Here is a 17,511-nt window from a genome sequence, read left to right on the forward strand (position 1 = left end):
GCTCCCCATGGAGCACGGCCCTGGGCCCCAGCCCCAGCGCATGGTGGGGTACCAGTGTCCCCGTCACCATGGGCTGTCCCCACTGATGGACACAGGGGGCACAGGGAGGAGCGGTGTGGGGGAGCTGCCCCCCGGCGGGGAGCTGCACCAGCTGCAGCTGGTGCCCCATGGTTGGGAGCTGCACCAGCTGCAGGTTTTGCTCCACAGCGGGGAGCTGCACCAGCTGCAGGTTTTGCCCCACAGCGGGGAGCTGCACCAGCTGCAGCTGGTGCCCCACGGCGGGGAGCTGCCCCACAGCAGGGAGCTGCCCCCCGGCGGGGAGCTGCCCAAGCTGCAGGTGGTGCCCCTGGGCTGGGAGGTGCCCCCCAGGTGGCAGCTGCACCCCGGCGGGGAGCTGCAGCACCTGCCCCTGGACCCCCGGCACCACGTGCCAGACGGTGGCCTGGGGCAGCGCGGAGGGGAGGGTGGGTACCTGCGGGGGCTGCAAGGGCAGCGCCGTCGCTCCGGGGAGGGAGGGCAGCAGCCAGGCAGCCACCGTTGGCGGCACGGCTGGGACGACGAAGGGGGAGTTTTGCGTCTGCGCAAGCCGCGGAAGCCGTCTGGGGAAACCCTCTGTGGGAAAAAGGCCGCTGGGCTGAGCTCTGGGGCGCTGGGCTCGCCAGCAGGGCCGCAGCCCCGGGAGGAGCGGGAGCCGGCTGCTGGACCTGCCATGGTGGCTGGAGAGTGGGGCGGTTGCTTGGGGAACCCGGGCAACGGGGGTTCCGTCCCAACGGCTCACCAGCCCCTCGCCGACATCTTGGGGAGGACTGCAGGCTTTGGACCCAAGCAGGCTGCCCAGCGCAAGACTTGGCCATGTTCATTAGAACATTACTAGCCTCTAAGCCTCATGGCATCACCTTCCATCTTGACTGCTAAACCTCCTTGCTCCCTACTATCTTCTTTGCCAAGATACAGCTGTCCACATTTACTTTTCCTACTTGGCTGGACTGAATTTAAGAAGGGAGCTTGCAACTCTTCCTCTTGTTTGCCACTTCATCATCAAACCAAATGAAAATAGAGCTTAGGGAAATGGTTTAGTGGGGACTGTTAGCGTTAGGTCAGAGGTTGGACTCGATGACCTTGAGGTCTCCTCCAACCTAGAAAATTCTGTGATTCTGTGAAAACCATTTGCCTTTAACCTCTTTATTTCAGGCCTTCTTTCCTAGTGGCCATTCAAAACTGGGAAAAAAATAGTCTACCAAGTGGGGTTTTTTTTTGATTTGATAATAAATCTGCAGACTGTTAAGTCATCAAGCACTTCAAGACTGTTTGAAATAATCTCGAGATTAATATAAAAGGAATTCCTCACACACGCTGCGGCCGCTTACCTTTAGTATAGTCGTTGGATGCGATGGAGCAGTATTTCTTGCTTTCGCCTGCACTGGAAGTCTTCCCTTCCTTGTAAGGTTGTTTACTGCTCTCACTTCTGCATTACTGACATGAAGAGCCATCTGGAGGATGGCATTCTTCCTTCTTCTCCCGCGTTATCTTCTGGAAACGAGGATCCAAGTGTTCCAAGGAGCCTTTTGCTTTCCTGGTGTTTCTCCTTTTTCTTCTTTTTCTTCTCCTTTTTCTTCTTTTTCTTACGCTTGCGATTGGCATTGTCAAAGCGGAGCGCACAGAAACACAAATCATGAAGTCTGAAAGAAACATGCAAGTTAAAAAGGGAAAAAAAGATGTGGCACTTGTTGCCTATATGAAACTTGATTTATTTTACCACAGGTGATGATTTGCAGCATGTCAGCTATTTTGTGGTGCTTTGTGCACACGCAACTTACTTTAGATGCAGCAAACTTAAGCCGTCAGATTGAAGGACCATAGGTCCTGGTTTGTACACAGATCATTAACAACGGCTAGCTCTGGAATATGTGCAAGCAGAAAAAATCTTTTAACCTAATCTGGAATGGTGTACGGATGTGATTCGAACTATGTGGTCCAAAGCTAGTGCTCTGACACAATTCAGCAAGAGCTTTCCTGTCTTCACTGATCAACCTAACAACATGATCCCCAGCCAGCTGGTGCTATCTAAAGAACTTAGAAACTACCAGAAAAAAAAAAAAAAAAAAAAAAAAAAAAAAAAAAAAAAAAAAAAGGAAGACATGAGAAGCACCCAGAAAAGAATTAGGATAAAAAATGCGGAGTATGCTGGAATCCTTGCTTACTTGGAATCCTTCTCTCCATCTTTATCCTTAGACTTCTGTTTCTTCCAGAACTTGTGATATTTTTGCATTTTTTTCACCACCTAAAAGCTCCTTTTCTATCTTTCTGTCTTTCCTTTCTATTTCACTTTCACTACCTTCTGCACGGGTATATTTTCTTTTTCTGTTTCCTTCTGTTTCATTTTTCTGGCGACAGTTCTCCAAATGAGCTGACACAGGTGGAAGCGCATGTCTTTCACGAGAATGTCTTCTGGAATGTTGCTGAGGTACCGAGCAACGATGCAAGTCTGCTCGGGGTGTGCTAAAGCGACGTACATCTTCCTCTCTCAAGAGGGAACCGTGAGGCCATCCGCTTTTGTAATGATAATGCTTATGTGACCTGCTGTAGTAAGTTGCAGTCCATCTGTCAAAGGCTGAATCGCCGTGAGAGAACTTTCTCTCTCTACTGTCTCCTGTCGCATGAGGTGAATAGTAATCCTTGTAATAGCCACATCTTTCCCATCTCCGTGCTTCGTCTCGATAGTATCTTTCTCTGCTCCAACTTCTTTCCCCTTTGGATCGGTAGTACCTATTGCTACCTTGTTCTGATCTTCCTCCGCTGCCAGATCTGTACTTTGAATATTTGACTGCTCTTCTGCCATTCTCAGGGCTGTTTCTTTCACGAGGGAAAGATCTGTACCTGCTTCCCTCCCAGTACTCCTGCTTGTGACTCTTTTGCTCAACAAATTCCACGCTCTGAGAACACCTCCTCTTGCTGGAAGGACCTGCTTTTTGACTCTCCTTCTCTTCACTAGGAGCATGTTCCCTCTTGCTTCGGTAATGCTCTTTCTCAGTGGTTTTAGTCTTGTCCTTTGTATCTTGGCGTCTATCTGCAATAGCTAAGGAAGAAAGATTGTTAGAGCTACATTCAGTGTCAGACTTGAGAGAGGAAGTTTGCCGCAATTTCTCACCAGGCTCACAAGACTCTTTGCCGGACAAAACGGTTTCTTTTGAAATGAGGTCACGTTCTTTTGATCTTCTTGCTTTCTCCTTGTCTCCACGGTCATCACATTGGTACTGGGCGAGGTATTCATCGTTCCCAGGAGATTTCGGAGGTTCCGCAACACTGCATAAAATAAAAACCCATTTCTCACTTCTGCTGAAGGACGTGAATATTAAGAGTAAAACCTTCCAAAGGCAAACAAACAAACAAAAACCTCCGGACTACAGGAACCCTCGCAAAGATATGCCATTTAGAAACCTCTCCTGTGATTAGGACACCTTCTTCAGCTCCCAGAGAAAGTGCTTTTTCCCCTCTTGCTTCTGAAGCCATTGCACTAAAAAAGCAAACGCATCTGTCTCCTTCCACCTGCTGCTCTGAGAAAAAAGGCATAGGGGCGAGCGGGGAACAGCCAGTGTTTCTCCAGACAGTGGAGAAAAATGGAAAAACATTCTATAAAGGAACACAAGTTCTCCTTGAGGCACCAACCTGCATCAGAGTGATATGCTCAGTGCTGATCATTAGTTCTGTTCGTGACACTGGACACACAGTATGGAATTGTACTAATTTAAATCCTTCCATTAAATACTATTAGTAGACAGATAAAACTGTAACGAACTTCCATAAAGTCTTGTCTTAATCAGACTGTGCTCATTTTACCTCATTTCCTCTGACAAGCTGTTCAGCTGGCTGGCTCTGAAGGACTCCGTGATGACTTCTCGATTGACTGAAGGCATAGCTCCAGGCATCTGCAATTAAAACGCACAAGTCAGCAGACAAAAAAATACTATTTGTAGTAGTACTGAGGACTAGTCTTGTCAGAATTTCTCCATTAAATGGTAAGCAAGACCGCTGTGAGTTGTATGCATTATCTACACTTCAAAGATAACCCCAACTCACCCCCCAAAATCTACTTTAGGAAACTTAGGAATTTTTATCTCAGCTGAGCTTAAGTTGACAAGTTCTAATGTAAGCTCAGGTCTGCAAATTCTAAGGGGATAATACCACAAAGTCTTATGATCACGTGTGTGCTGTGTTTTCTCAGTATTTCACCTGAATTAGGAACACAATAAACACTCCCGAATACATCGTAGGTGAGAAATTCTCGATGGAGCAAATCTATGTTTCAAGCAATCCATTTGTTTTAGAAAAGAACATCTCAGAAGGTTTAACAGGTTCTACTCGGCAAGTGGAATCATCAAGTTTCAGTCCGTTTTCTTTAGATTCATTAACTAACCTAATAGCACCATTTAGTGAATCTGTTTTTGGCAGCTCATGCTGGGATCTTCCTTTGTCAGCATTCTGACAGGAAGAATTGGAATGCTGCAATGTACGGACTACCTTTCACACCAAAATTCCATTAGAGGACATTGCATTGCATTTCAAATTCCTTTGAAATAAGCCCTTTGACTCCTCCTCAGATTTTCCTGAAGATTCTGCACCATAAGGGACTGTGTTATCAGAGCTGAGTTTAGGATTTTCATTCACTGTTGGCTCCACAAAAATTTCATCAGAAACTTTTTTGTTTGTTTGCATTTGCTTCATTTGCATTACCAAATTTGTAATTGTGGATGAAGGAACAGCCTGGTAGAGATCTTCATCCTCCACAGCACTGCTAAGAAAGTCAGGCTGTGACACAGTCTGACGAGCAGGCAATTTATTGTGAATACTGATGGTGATCTTCTGTTTTCTTGACGTATCAGTAATTGAAGGCCTGGTAATTGCCTGGTTTTGAACACAGGCCATTGGTGGTGCTGAAGATGGCCTTTTTAGGGTGACACCAGTGGTCTTTGCGTCCTCTTTTATGGATCCATTTCCATTTAAACGGCTTGAATTCTGTATTTAAAAAGAAGAAATTGCAAGATGGATTAACGCAAACACTGCATGTAACATTTTGAAACACAAAACTCTCCTACTGAGTGTTTCTACAAATGGTCTTAACACCTAAAAAGAAAAACACACTGCCCGTTAAGGATAAATGCAAGTCCAATAAGCGTATTCAATTCCTGCTTTTGGTTTACTGCAGATTGGTATCAAATTAACATCATCTTTGAAAAACAGCCAAGCAACTTAACATTACCTGCTGCTATTCCCAAATATATTTATTTTCCCCTTTAAACATACCCTGAAAAGCCTGAAGTAATCGTTCTGGTGCTCAGGAATAAGACAATTAGTTTTCCCTGTCTTAGCTAAAGTGACGAGGATAGGAAAAACAAGTCCTCTTTTAAATGATTTGAGGATTAGTACACTCTGCTTAAATAGTCAAAGAGCGTAGCTCTCTGTGCTTTAGAAAGCTGTCTTGGAGGTATAAAGTAATGGAGTCGCATGGCTGCACAATTTAGCAGTAACCACTGTTTGAATGACTCTGGCTGTAGCATGAGGGCTGTGAAGAAAGCTGCAGCGTGGGAAGGAAAACAAAACTAAGATGCCGAAAACCAAACAAAAAACCCCACACCAAACCCCAAACCCACTAGCAGTTTGGTGCCGTTATCTGCCCTCCCGCTTCCCTGAATTACCTTAATCATATGAGGAAGAAGTCGTGGTCCCAGAAATCCAGCCTGCTTACTATTAGCCCCCTGCTGACCAGGAGGGAATGAACAGGGATAAGATGGTGCTGGCAAGTAAAACGCACGTTCTCCAAGTGTCAAATCATAGCGCCTTCAGAAAAGAGCAGTGATCGTAGTTTAGTTTTTCTTTCAGCCTACTCTTGGATTAAATCCCATCCTATCATTTTAGAGGAACAGCTCATACGATATGGAAGCCTTCTCTACAGAAGGCTTCGCCATGACTACAGACTGAAAAGTAGAGAACAGTCTTCCTACTAAGACTATCACTTGCACAGCAATAATTCATTCTTACACCACAGATGGCCTTCATTTCTCTCCTTCTCTAAATTAGCCAGCTACAGATAACACATAGATAGCAATTTACATGAGTGCTGCAGTTTAAGGCCGAGCAACAAAAGATAATAAACGACACAGAGAATTTCAGGTTAGACAGAACTGAATTAGACAAATAATAATCTTCTCCCGGGATAGCAAGAAAAACACTTGCAAAACAGAAAAATATCAATAACAGGAAAGTAAATCTCTTCTGAACACATTTTAAGATTTGTTATTACCTGATATAAAAAAGTATGTAAGCTTGCTGACCAAGAACTCTTTTAATGTCAGTATGCACTACTTTAGCATCATTCATCTGATACCAAAGTCCATTACCAGCCTGCAAATAAAGACAACGATTTCTTTAGGTGAATTGCACGTTTTCCAATTGAAATCACGGATAGGAACAAAATACACACATGTCAAATAAAAATATAATGAAATCTTTTTCCCTAGAAACAGTAGCTGCTAGTCATGCTTTAATTGGTTTGCCAGCACAACCTTTACCCTGTTAGAAATGCTGTTGACTTCTACCTTTACATAGCATATATAGTGTCCTGAGTGACAGCTGACACCGTGATGTACCAGCACCGCGTATAAGGCATAGAGCAGTGGTTCTCCCATTGACTGCGACATGTAGGCTCTCAGGTCCAAATACTCCGGATATTTCACCTCCTAAAGAGACATCAAGAAGATAGAAAAATTATCCCAGAGTACTTCGTGGACTAGCCAGAGAAAAACACTTCCAAAAAACACAGACTAGAATTGATTTCTAGAATATATTTCTCGAATATATTTCTTGATGCACTACAAATAAGTCTTCCCATAAACAACGGTTAAGACTAGAAGTTGCAGAGAACTGTTTCCTGATGAATCAGCCTTCTCAGAGGAAAGCATATGCTTCTTGTCAAGCGGGAACTTTATTGATATTAAGAGAAAGAATAAGCCATAGTCGTTAGTCTACAATTATTGTCTGAAAATATTAACAACTTTCAGCTTTGGGGGATGTCCCATTACACAATGATATAGTTGCATTACAGTGGTAAATATACCTTGTTGATCTTTCCACCTGTGAAATCTGCAAATCTTTTCAGTGATATTGTGAGAACCTTGGAAGAACGGTGTATGGTAAATCTCTTGGACGCAGGAACCATCTTTTTACACCTTAAAACCAAGCAGAGATAAGTGTTTGAAGGCATCTTCTTTTTTCGCCCCCAAAACAAACTCCTTTTAATGTCTCACGCATGCCTATGCTATTTGAATGATATTTACTTGCATAATAGGTTGGTCTTTTTTCTTTTCATAAACCCATGCACTGCGTGTCAGGTTTGTTAATACAGAGAAGAAGGTCAATTTTCCCAACAACTCAGAGCATAGCGGGAACAGGAATCTCTCACAAAAGGGTATGACCAGGTTGGATGGCAAGGTACCATTTCTTGGTCTACAAAAGTGGCTATTTGAACTCCAATCCTGGATACATTCTTTCAGCTTTCAAGGGAAATACAAATACTGAAAGCGGAACGAGAGAGCCTTGGTCCCCAGGGCTAGAAATTGCAAATAATCTCCAACATAGGTCGACTATCAACATCAAAAATACAACAGAAGCACATGGTCATTCTACAGGAGGGAGACATTTAACAGTAGGAAGTCTTCATGTACTGAGCTTGTCTGGAAAGACACTGAACCCATCTGCCATCCTTTGAAACAAAATAGTTCAGTTTGACACATTGCCCGCTCCAAGGTAGGACCTACGGTGTAAGCAGTGAAAATTAGCCACTAGCCCAGAGAACAACGGAAACTGGGCAGTTTACATCAAGAAAAGTACTGTCGAGAGCTAATAAATAGAAAGAACAAAAGTAGCTCTTTTTGAATTCTGATGGCAAAATACAAGCCAGAGAATTGCAAACCCATAGGGAATGCCTATGAACAAGACTTCCCCCCTCCAAGGAAACAAAAATCCAAGTCTTTTATAAACTTCCACAAAACTTGTAAGTAGATCCAAAGTTTAGAGGTAGTCCAACAGAGTCATGCAACATAGAAAACTGACATCTAGGATTAAGACCTAATTCGTCAAAATCTTACTCGCTACATTTATAGCAATTCTCTCCATCCAGCTCTTCAGGTTTCACAAAGAGTTCCAGAGCTCTGCTAACAGACGAAACCGCCTAGAGCAGCGAGAAAGAAGAGCGCAAAGTCACCGTAATTCAAAATTCCAGAGACATACTAGTAGTTTATAAGAGAATCTTACTAACATACTCAAGCGATCTACTAGGAGCACTGTGAAGAAGGAGGCAGAAAGAGCATGCTCAGCATTGACCTCACCTGGAAGGCATTTGACTTTGGAACAAATACTTTTCCAGTAGCCTAGACAGCATCTACAGTGTGCTTTGTCATCAATACTGGGGACAAATTCATCAGTCTAACAATTAGATGTATATTGAGGTAGAACAACAAAGAAGTAGGACAGCATTATAATTTTTGCAGAAAGAGAATTCTTTCCCCTTAAACCCAATGCAAATGTGGAGACTATTTACATGGGTTCCACGGAAGGACAAAGTCCAATCCACTTCCTTAGCACCACCAAGCTCTTACGTTTTAACATTATATGTGGTTTGGTTTTTTAAGTTAAACAAGTTTAATTTAGAAAGTTATGCATGTACTTAAACATCATGAATTATATTTAGAAAACATCTTACCTTTATATCCAAAGTGATATCAAGAAATGCCTCATACGTATCCGAAACTGCTTTGCAATTCAAGCACTTCACTGGAAACAAAATATAAATGCTTAACATTATGTGAAGGAGACTAACTGTCCAAATTCAAGTTGTTGACAGATACTACTTTAGACAAACTACAGACTGCTTTACTACTGACAAAAGACACAGATCAGTTCTAAGGACAGGAATATTTTTTCAAGTACCTCTTGATCTTAGAAATCCTCCAAATATTTGATGAATGATGGTGGTAGCTTGAGAAGATCTGTCCAATCTGGAAATAAATTATAATCAGACCTCAGAAGATTTAAGGCACAGAATTAACTCTTCAAAGAGTTTGATGAAAACCAAGGATGATGTAGACTTGCGTTGCTGATAGTAAATAAGGCACTAAAAGGTGCTAGAGATCATTTCTGAGAGTAAATAAAGGACTAGAAGGTGCTAGAGAATGTATGAAAGTGAACTTGTTTATGCTTACTCGGTGCTTCCGTTCAAGCACGCTTCCTGCATAGCATCAACAGTATAGCGCAAGAACTCGTGTGCGTCTTCTTGACTGCCAAAACGGAAATGTTGTCCTATTCCTAAATAAGAAGATGATAGTATTGACCTCATTTAAAAATGAAATCATTCTTGTATTTCTAAAATCTCTCTTCATTGGAGTGTTAAAACCACTTAGACACATCAAATAATTATTTGAAGATTACAAGCTATCGAAAAGAAACACATCTGAAGCCACTTACGACTGAGATTACTGATAACATGCGTAGGCTCGATGGCATCAACAGTGCAACGCAGGGCCTGGTTAATGTGAGTCTCCATCGTGCACATCATGCAAAAATCTTGTTCACGACCTGAAGAGTGAAAGAACAAAGCATCCCAGTCCAGCAAAATATCCATACCTACGAACATCTGAGTACAATTTAAGCTATAGATACCATATCCACTCTCCTTGCTACATTCTCTTCTCCCAAGATGCCAATGTCCCAACAGTCTTGTAACATTTCATTTCACACAACTTGACAGAAGAAAAATATCCACTAAGCCTGTATTCAAATGCATTTTGTGATGAGAAATCTAAAAGACTACTGCAAAGTCGCAGTTGTAAAGGCTGACAGGAATGTGAACTCCACAGGCTGCAAAATGTATTACTCTCTAAAATTATTACTAAATGCATTACTGTCCAATGCACTTCATTATTCCCATGAAGCAATAAATGATCCTTTAATAAACAAACAAACAAACAAACAAACAAATAACTAAATAAATAAACCACGGTGCATTAATTGCACTCCATATGCTATTCGGAGCCCACTGCTAATACAGTGCTCAAAGCCAGCTGCTACAGGTAAAATCAGGCAAATAAGCTTATCTCACAGAATCACTGCTGTTCTTTCACCTTCAGAGCTATCCAACAGATTCAAAATACTGTTAGAAAGTACTCACATGACTGGCTGTGCTCAAGAGAAAGCATGTAATTGGCAAGTGGGGGTGTGTAGGTCAAACACTGCAGAGTAGCATTAAGAAAACATGTGTTGCCAAGATTGTACAGGCCAACTCCAACACTTTGTGTTTCTCGCCAATCCATACAAATCTTCTCAGGTGGAAAAAGAATGCTCTGTGGCGGAGCAATTCCATCATTAACGACTGCAAGAAAGTTAAATTTAAAAAGAGATCTTGTTTGTTTGTTTCGAAGAAAGGTATTTAAAAAAATACTATTCTGCAGGAGCACCTAGAGGAGCTAGCTACAATCCAAACCAGAAAAACTTATTGCAGACAGCTTTAATACCACCAAATTCAAATTGGCTGGTCAACACAATGTTTTGGGGAAAAAAAAAAACAAAAAACAAAAAACAAACAACTTTAGTCAACCATTTTAATTCTTCTAAGGCAAGGCTAACTGCCATTCTGTTTGTAGCACCTAATGCCAAGTTCCTCTCCATCTATAATCTTTAACCTGATTAACTCAACTACTGTTTTTTTCCTTATTATAACTTAAACCACAAACTTAGACTTGAAATTATACGGTAAAAACGTAAAAACTAGGAACTAGGAATGACGGTACCCCTACAGATACCAGATTTTTTCCTGAGCAATGTTATCCTTCAAAAAACCTGTGAAAAATGGAAGCTGTGAATAGCAACAATCAAACACTTTTCTCTGCAAAACAGAAAAGACATGGAGGAATCTGTGCATTACAAAAAGCTCCCCGTATTTCTCTGTTGACTGTAAATATATCAAAATTAATTTCTGTAACATCAGTCACTTCAGTTGCCTTAGGGGATTCGCTTTTGAAGTCTTTGTTCACAGTAGTCCCCTTCTCTATCAGTGCAACAAGTAAGAACTGCATTTTCTACTTTTGCTTTGAAGAAAATGGAGGCAGGATAAAACACACACTTACTTAGATCTCTTGGGGCAAAAGCCTTAGAATTTTCAGATGATCTACAGTAAATAGCACCTCCACGTCCTTGGGCCACAGAGACTTGGCTTGAATCTTCTGCAGGCACTATCCGGCCCCAGTTGGCGGTGCGTGACATCAGTATTTTAGGACTTGGTTTCTTGGATTTGCCAGACCGCCTTGAAGAGGGCTTTTTAGGCTTTGAAGATTTGGGCTTCTTAGCTACGGTCATTGTTCACATCTGCAACAGAGACAGAAGTTCTGGCTGACGTAAGAATATCAAGAAGCATTCCAAGAAGAAAAGAGTAACAGAAGTCCTGTCACTTAATCTCAAAGAAACAGCCTTAAGAACTAAATCGCTGGTATGAATGATTTAAAAAGAATCCCCAAACTAAACACACAAAGTGAAAATTTCCATCTAAACTCTATCAGTATTACTTTTCGCTTCTGCAGAACTAGTGGCTGATGCCATTTCTTTCCCTTCCGTAGGATTTTAATCCATTACAACTCTGGAGTCTTTTTAATATAAAAATGTAGAAGACATTCTCTGAGGGGAATCAGTTATTTATTGATTTCCGGAGTTGCGCAATTATCTGTTAATTAGTACCTATGATCTAACAGATAATTGTTGCAATTATCTATTGCTGGCATTAGTAACGGAACACTATTACTTCACTGCCTGTGTTTTTCTGTTTCGTCTGCACAAAGGTACCCAGAACTCACTGCTACTTTTCTTCTGTCTTTCCAGGGCTCGCCCTCTACCTCACTGTCTACTGCACCAGTCATGAGGGGTTTGTTGTGATTCTATAATGAGCCTAGCTTTTAAATACACCTTTCATGGGCGTCACTTGGTGACGGCAAGTTAATTTGTGAGGGCTCCTCAGTCTACATCATGCGGTCGCTTTTTCCAGGTGAAAAAGCGGAGCTGTAAGTGGCAGTACACTAAAGCCCTGGCATGCTGAGATCCAAGAGGAGAGATGTTTGGCCCTCCTTTTCACTCCTGGGAACCATATACCTCAAAACCCACAGAGGATGGGCTATATCTCAGAGAAATCTTGGGAAAGGAGAGCATGAAGAGCATGTTTGCAAATTCATTTCTCCCTGGGCTTCTTCTGCTTCTCCAAGAAAGACGAGTTTGAATATAACTTTGGCAGCAGTACTTCTGGTGTTTTACTCCTACCACATTTAAAACTCCTATGAAAAACTGAAAAGTTAGACTAAAAAGCAGCTCTTTCCGTTCTACTTTGTAAAGTTGCATGCTTTCCTCATGCAAAATAACAGGGGAATGTAAGCTAGAAACGGAAATGCTGAATGTAAAACAAAACAAAACAAACCTCAGCCCTCCAGGACAAAAGCCAATAACTGCTACAAAGTCCTTTTTAAAATGCTGATTAGGTTTCAAGGTGATACCGCTTTAAATAAGCGTAATTGTGTGTCCATAGGCAGAAGCTGAATAATGACAGGATGAACTTCTATACTTCATGTTTTGTTACTGTCTTACTGTAGCACACAGGGACTTGTTACCTTTAGGGAAACCACTAACCTCATGGAGGGTTTAAAACATAAGCTAGTTTGTTATACCAAAATGACGGAGAGAACAAAGCATAAAGTGCTTTCAGATTTCTAGCACGCCTTGATTGCTGTCCATTAAACTTCAGACACGTTAAACAAAACACAGTAAATAAGAAAACTCCTAGTCCCACAGCTGGCAAATTGTGTGCAGAGGTTGTAATTAGAACTTTTTTGCCTTGACGTTTTACATTTAAAATTGATTTTAAATCCATTCTATACACACTTTCCATTCCTGAAAAAACAATACGCAAACCTGATAAATGCATTTACATGAGAAATGAAGTTGTCCTTGTCCGATTGGAAGACTAAGGTGACAGCTCCTGGGCTCAGGGATAAGCTCCGATCTTCACCAGTGACAGCTCCTTTTGTAGGATTGAAAGGGAAAATGTTTCAGCAACACTTTGGAAACATACTTAAGGGACAAGAAACAAAATCAAGACTGCAGTGAGAAGGAGAACAGAAAAACAATACTGGGGAAAATGAAAAGGGAAGGGAAGGGAAGGGAAGGGAAGGGAAGGGAAGGGAAGGGAAGGGAAGGGAAGGGAAGGGAAGGGAAGGGAAGGGAAGGGAAGGGAAGGGAAGGGAAGGGAAGGGAAGGGAAGGGAAGGGAAGGGAAGGGAAGGGAAGGGAAGGGAAGGGAAGGGAAGGGAAGGGAAGGGAAGGGAAGGGAAGGGAAGGGAAGGGAAGGGAAGGGAAGGGAAGGGAAGGGAAGGGAAGAAGAAAAAAAGAAAAAAAGAAAAAAAAGAAAAAAGAAAAAAAGAAAAAAGAAAAAAGAAAAAAAAAAAGAAAAAAAGAAGAAAAGAAAAAAAGAAAAAAAAGAAAAAAAGGGAAGGGAAGGGAAGCAAAGCGAAGCGAAGACCTTGATCTTTATACTGACCAATGAGATAAGCCTTACACATTTTTAAGTTTATTTTTGACAACTGATTGAGGTGTTACCAGGTATTAAGTACGATTCAAGAGCAAATATTAACACTAGAAAGAAGAAATCCGATCCACCACCACTGTTTCAAAATACATCCATTTCTCATTTGGAGATGACGTCTCTCTGGCAAGATAGTAGAAAAACTGTAAATACCAATAGAGCTTCCTCTCCCGATGTTCCATATACATACCGATGCTGTTCCTACACCTACGCTCTGAGCATAAATTTATGTTGACATGAGTGACAAGAGAGGGTGTTACTCCTCTCTTTGTTTGCCTTGAGAGACACACCTCTTGTCCATTGAAAAGTAAATTCAAGATTCCAGATCACTTAAGACAGTTGCTATCCCCCCATTCAGAGTTCTGCAGCAGCACTCTTCAGATGTGTTTAGCAGTCTCTTTAGAAAATGTTATCACTTAGGACCTGCTTCTCAGTAGGTCCACGTTTGGCCTCCGCTTAGCAGAGAGTCAATCCCAGCTTAAGCTTTCGTACAAGAGCCCCTTCACGAAACGGAGTTGAACCCTGACATAACTGAGTTGAACCTTTAACCTTGAAGCTTCCTTAAAGAAGAAAGCAGCACCCAGGCCAGGAAATAGAAATTAATCGTCACTTTACCCTGAAACGCAGTGGGCTATTCTGTGCTGGCAGGATTGCTGCCGGGCTGGCCGACGAGGCGGCGGGCAGCTCCCCGGGGCCACAGGGCCTGGCACAGGGAGCCGCCGGGGGTCTCCAAGGTCCGGGAACAGCGGCAACAGCGGCAACAGCAGGGACAGAGGGGACAGCAGCGACAGCAGCAGCCACCTCAGCCGGGGCCGTCTCCACAACCGCCACAACGGCCTCGGAACGCCGCCGAACTCGGAGCTCCAGCGTGACGCCTTTTGAACCTGGCCGCGCTGCTCATGGCTAAAACCAGAGCGTTTCCTCCGGTGTGTGTTTACTGTCGGTGCCGGATCGGCCCTCACCCCGAGCTCTCCCTGCCGGGAGGGCTTTGGGGTTGGGGTTTCCCTCCCGCCGCCGCCGCGGGCAGGCCCCGCGCGCAAGGGGTCCGCGCTGGGGAGCAGCATCTCACCCACGGCGAGAGACCGAGGGCACGACATGAAAAAGCCCCGACACGAAAAAGCCACGACATGCGGCCGAGGCGGCGGGGAGACGGCTCTGAGGGAGCTGCCACTTCGCCCCGCCGTCTTCCCCTCCCGGGCCGCCCCGCCGAGCCCCGTGCGCCTCAGGTGCTGCGCTGAGGGGGTGGCTGGCTACTGAGACAGCTGCCCAGGGCACTGCTCATGGCACCGAGCCTGACGGAGGTCAACAAGTGTTGAACAATGCTCTCAGACATCGGGTCTCACTTTGGGGTGGTCCTGTGTGGAGCCACCAGTTGGACTTGGTGATTATTGGGAGTCCTTTCCACCTTGGGATGTTCTCTGATTCTAGGTCAGCAATCCAGTAGCTGATGAGAAGTGTGGAGTCATTCAAAGGGAAGAGAGAGCACAACACTTCTCGTTTGCAGAAGCGGCTATTTGGTTACCAAACCGACGATTCCTTTGCTTCTAGAGCAACTAACAGCAGGGATCCGCTTTACAATGGAGGGAAAAGAGTCGTTGGCATGTCATGTGAAGTAACCTTCAAATCCCAGAGGATGATTTTGTTGGAACTTTATTCAGCTGAAAACACAGAAGCCTTGCTTTTGCTTGTGTTAGTTACAGCTCCAGTTTACTTTGGTTGGGAGGGAAGGCATTCCAGGCTAATGTGCTGTACCTGTTCCTTCAGCTCATTGTCCATAAATGGAGGAGCAAACGAAATCAGTTTTATCTCCATTAAATGCAGCAGACAAAGCGGAGTAGAGGGCGATCTAGCACTTAATTTTTCCTGTAAGCAGGAAACCCAGAACTCAACAACACTTTTCAAATCTTGTCCTGCAGTAAATGACCAGCTGAGTGAAGCTTGCATTTAGAGGATGTGCTCCTCCAGTAGACGGAAATAGCTTTTCCTCTTCACAAGTGCAACTGAGTGGTGGACTGGCAGCTACGTGGTTAACTAGTTGTGCCAAAGGGGTTGTGTTGAATGCACAGAAAAATATGCAGGTCCCAACAGTAAAGGGTTGTCTGTAGGCATGACACTGAGTACAGATGTTGTCTGCAGGTTCGTGCAGAGTGCACCGCGCCAATAAGCACCCAGAGTCGGAATGCACACGAAGGTCTTTTAATTATAGAATTACTTATAGAACTCTGCAGAGTCAGGTACTTGGCCATCTTTCGCAAAGCAAGCACACCTCTGACTCGAATCGCCGTCATTTATACACAGGAAACTTGTGAAAACTCTCTCTTTGGCTCCTTTGGATTGGTTATTACAGCTCACCTAACTTATCTCCACTGAGCTTGTGCATTACAGAGGAATACCGGGGGGGAGGGGGAACAGGAGAGGGGGGACACACACCGAATCCCACATTAGCATAGATTAGCATTTTGACAGGTGTGATTTTTAATGTGCTAATGACCCTTAATGAGAAAAAGGTTACTAGAGGTCAGTCTGGAGCTGGTGTTCTCCTTCCTGTTTTTTTCCCTTTTAGCCCTTCTCTTCCTTGCTTCTGCTAGCTCAAGGCTACCTGTCTCTCTCCTTCTTTATTTTCTCAGCTAAAAGACTGCACAAGCTACAGGCCTCCCTATTTGCTTCAACATTTCCTTGGTTTTGTTTTTTTTTTTTTTTTCCCAGCTTTGGGACGACACAGGTGTGGTTTGATATTTGCCAGTATAGCTAAAACTCACGCCAGTCTGCTCACGCACAATAAGTAGTAAGATTTAAGGACTGGTTTCATCGGCTTCTTCCATACTAACATCCTTCTTATGTTTTAGATATGCTGAAGTTAAATCAACACTAAGTTACTACTTGTGGAGTAATCGCCTTAAGCGACTAGGCATCATAAGCACACCTCCATCCCAAAAGCTACCCGCCTCCAAGGTGCAACCACCCCTCACTGAGCACGCCCTCGGAATTTCTCACAGCCTGTACCTTTAAACGCAAGTGAGATCATTTCTACCAAGCACAACCAAGATATGCATGACTAGAGTCACTCAAGCTCCACCTTAAAGATAGAAAATAATATCAATTGCTTTAAGAGAAAGGGGATGTTAGGGAAGATACTATCAGGAAGGATTCCTTCTGACATCACTCGACAGGCTGAGCCTCTCACTCCCCCACCCCCACTCCATTGGGACGCCGTGGGGTAAGATCTGAACGCTTGCTTATACCAGGCGTCTCTGTGGAATCTTAGAAATCTCTAGAGTTTTGATGCTTTTTAATGTCTTAATACCTAGGCTGTGTACCTGTGCATTTCATGCATGCTAGCTTGCTTTTGCAGACAGTGAATTTATCACTGACAATCCAAAGAACCTGTGTACCTGTCGCCGTAAGAAATTGCACTTAATTGCATTCTTCCTAGCTGTGAGAGTTCTCCTTGAATGCGACTAGAGCGAGGCCGTACTGCGTTGTTGGTGAATCCGTGACCGTGATAGTTCAGCACCCTGAATCCGACGGGACCCATGACGGTCAATCGGCTACACCCCTTAACGCGACACTACTAGACGAAGAAGATGACAGGGCTTGCATGCACTGCATTAGGCTTTGCATGTGAAAACACCCCCAAATAATTTCACGTACATTTAACGTTTTTAAAGGGAAAAAAACAGGAAGGTGTAGTCTCTCTGTAAGCTACAGCCCTACATAGTTAAGGCATCAGCATTCATTCCTTTGCTTGATAGCAAAGTATGAACATACAGAAGAGTTAAATATTTTCTTTGCATTCTTAAAGGCGATTTTTCAGACTTGGGCTTCAGTTGTTGGAGTTGAAGAAAT

Source organism: Aythya marila (assembly GCF_965140915.1).
Source record: "Aythya marila genome assembly, contig: HAP1_HAP1_SCAFFOLD_277, whole genome shotgun sequence".
Classification (NCBI taxonomy): Eukaryota; Metazoa; Chordata; class Aves; order Anseriformes; family Anatidae; genus Aythya; species Aythya marila.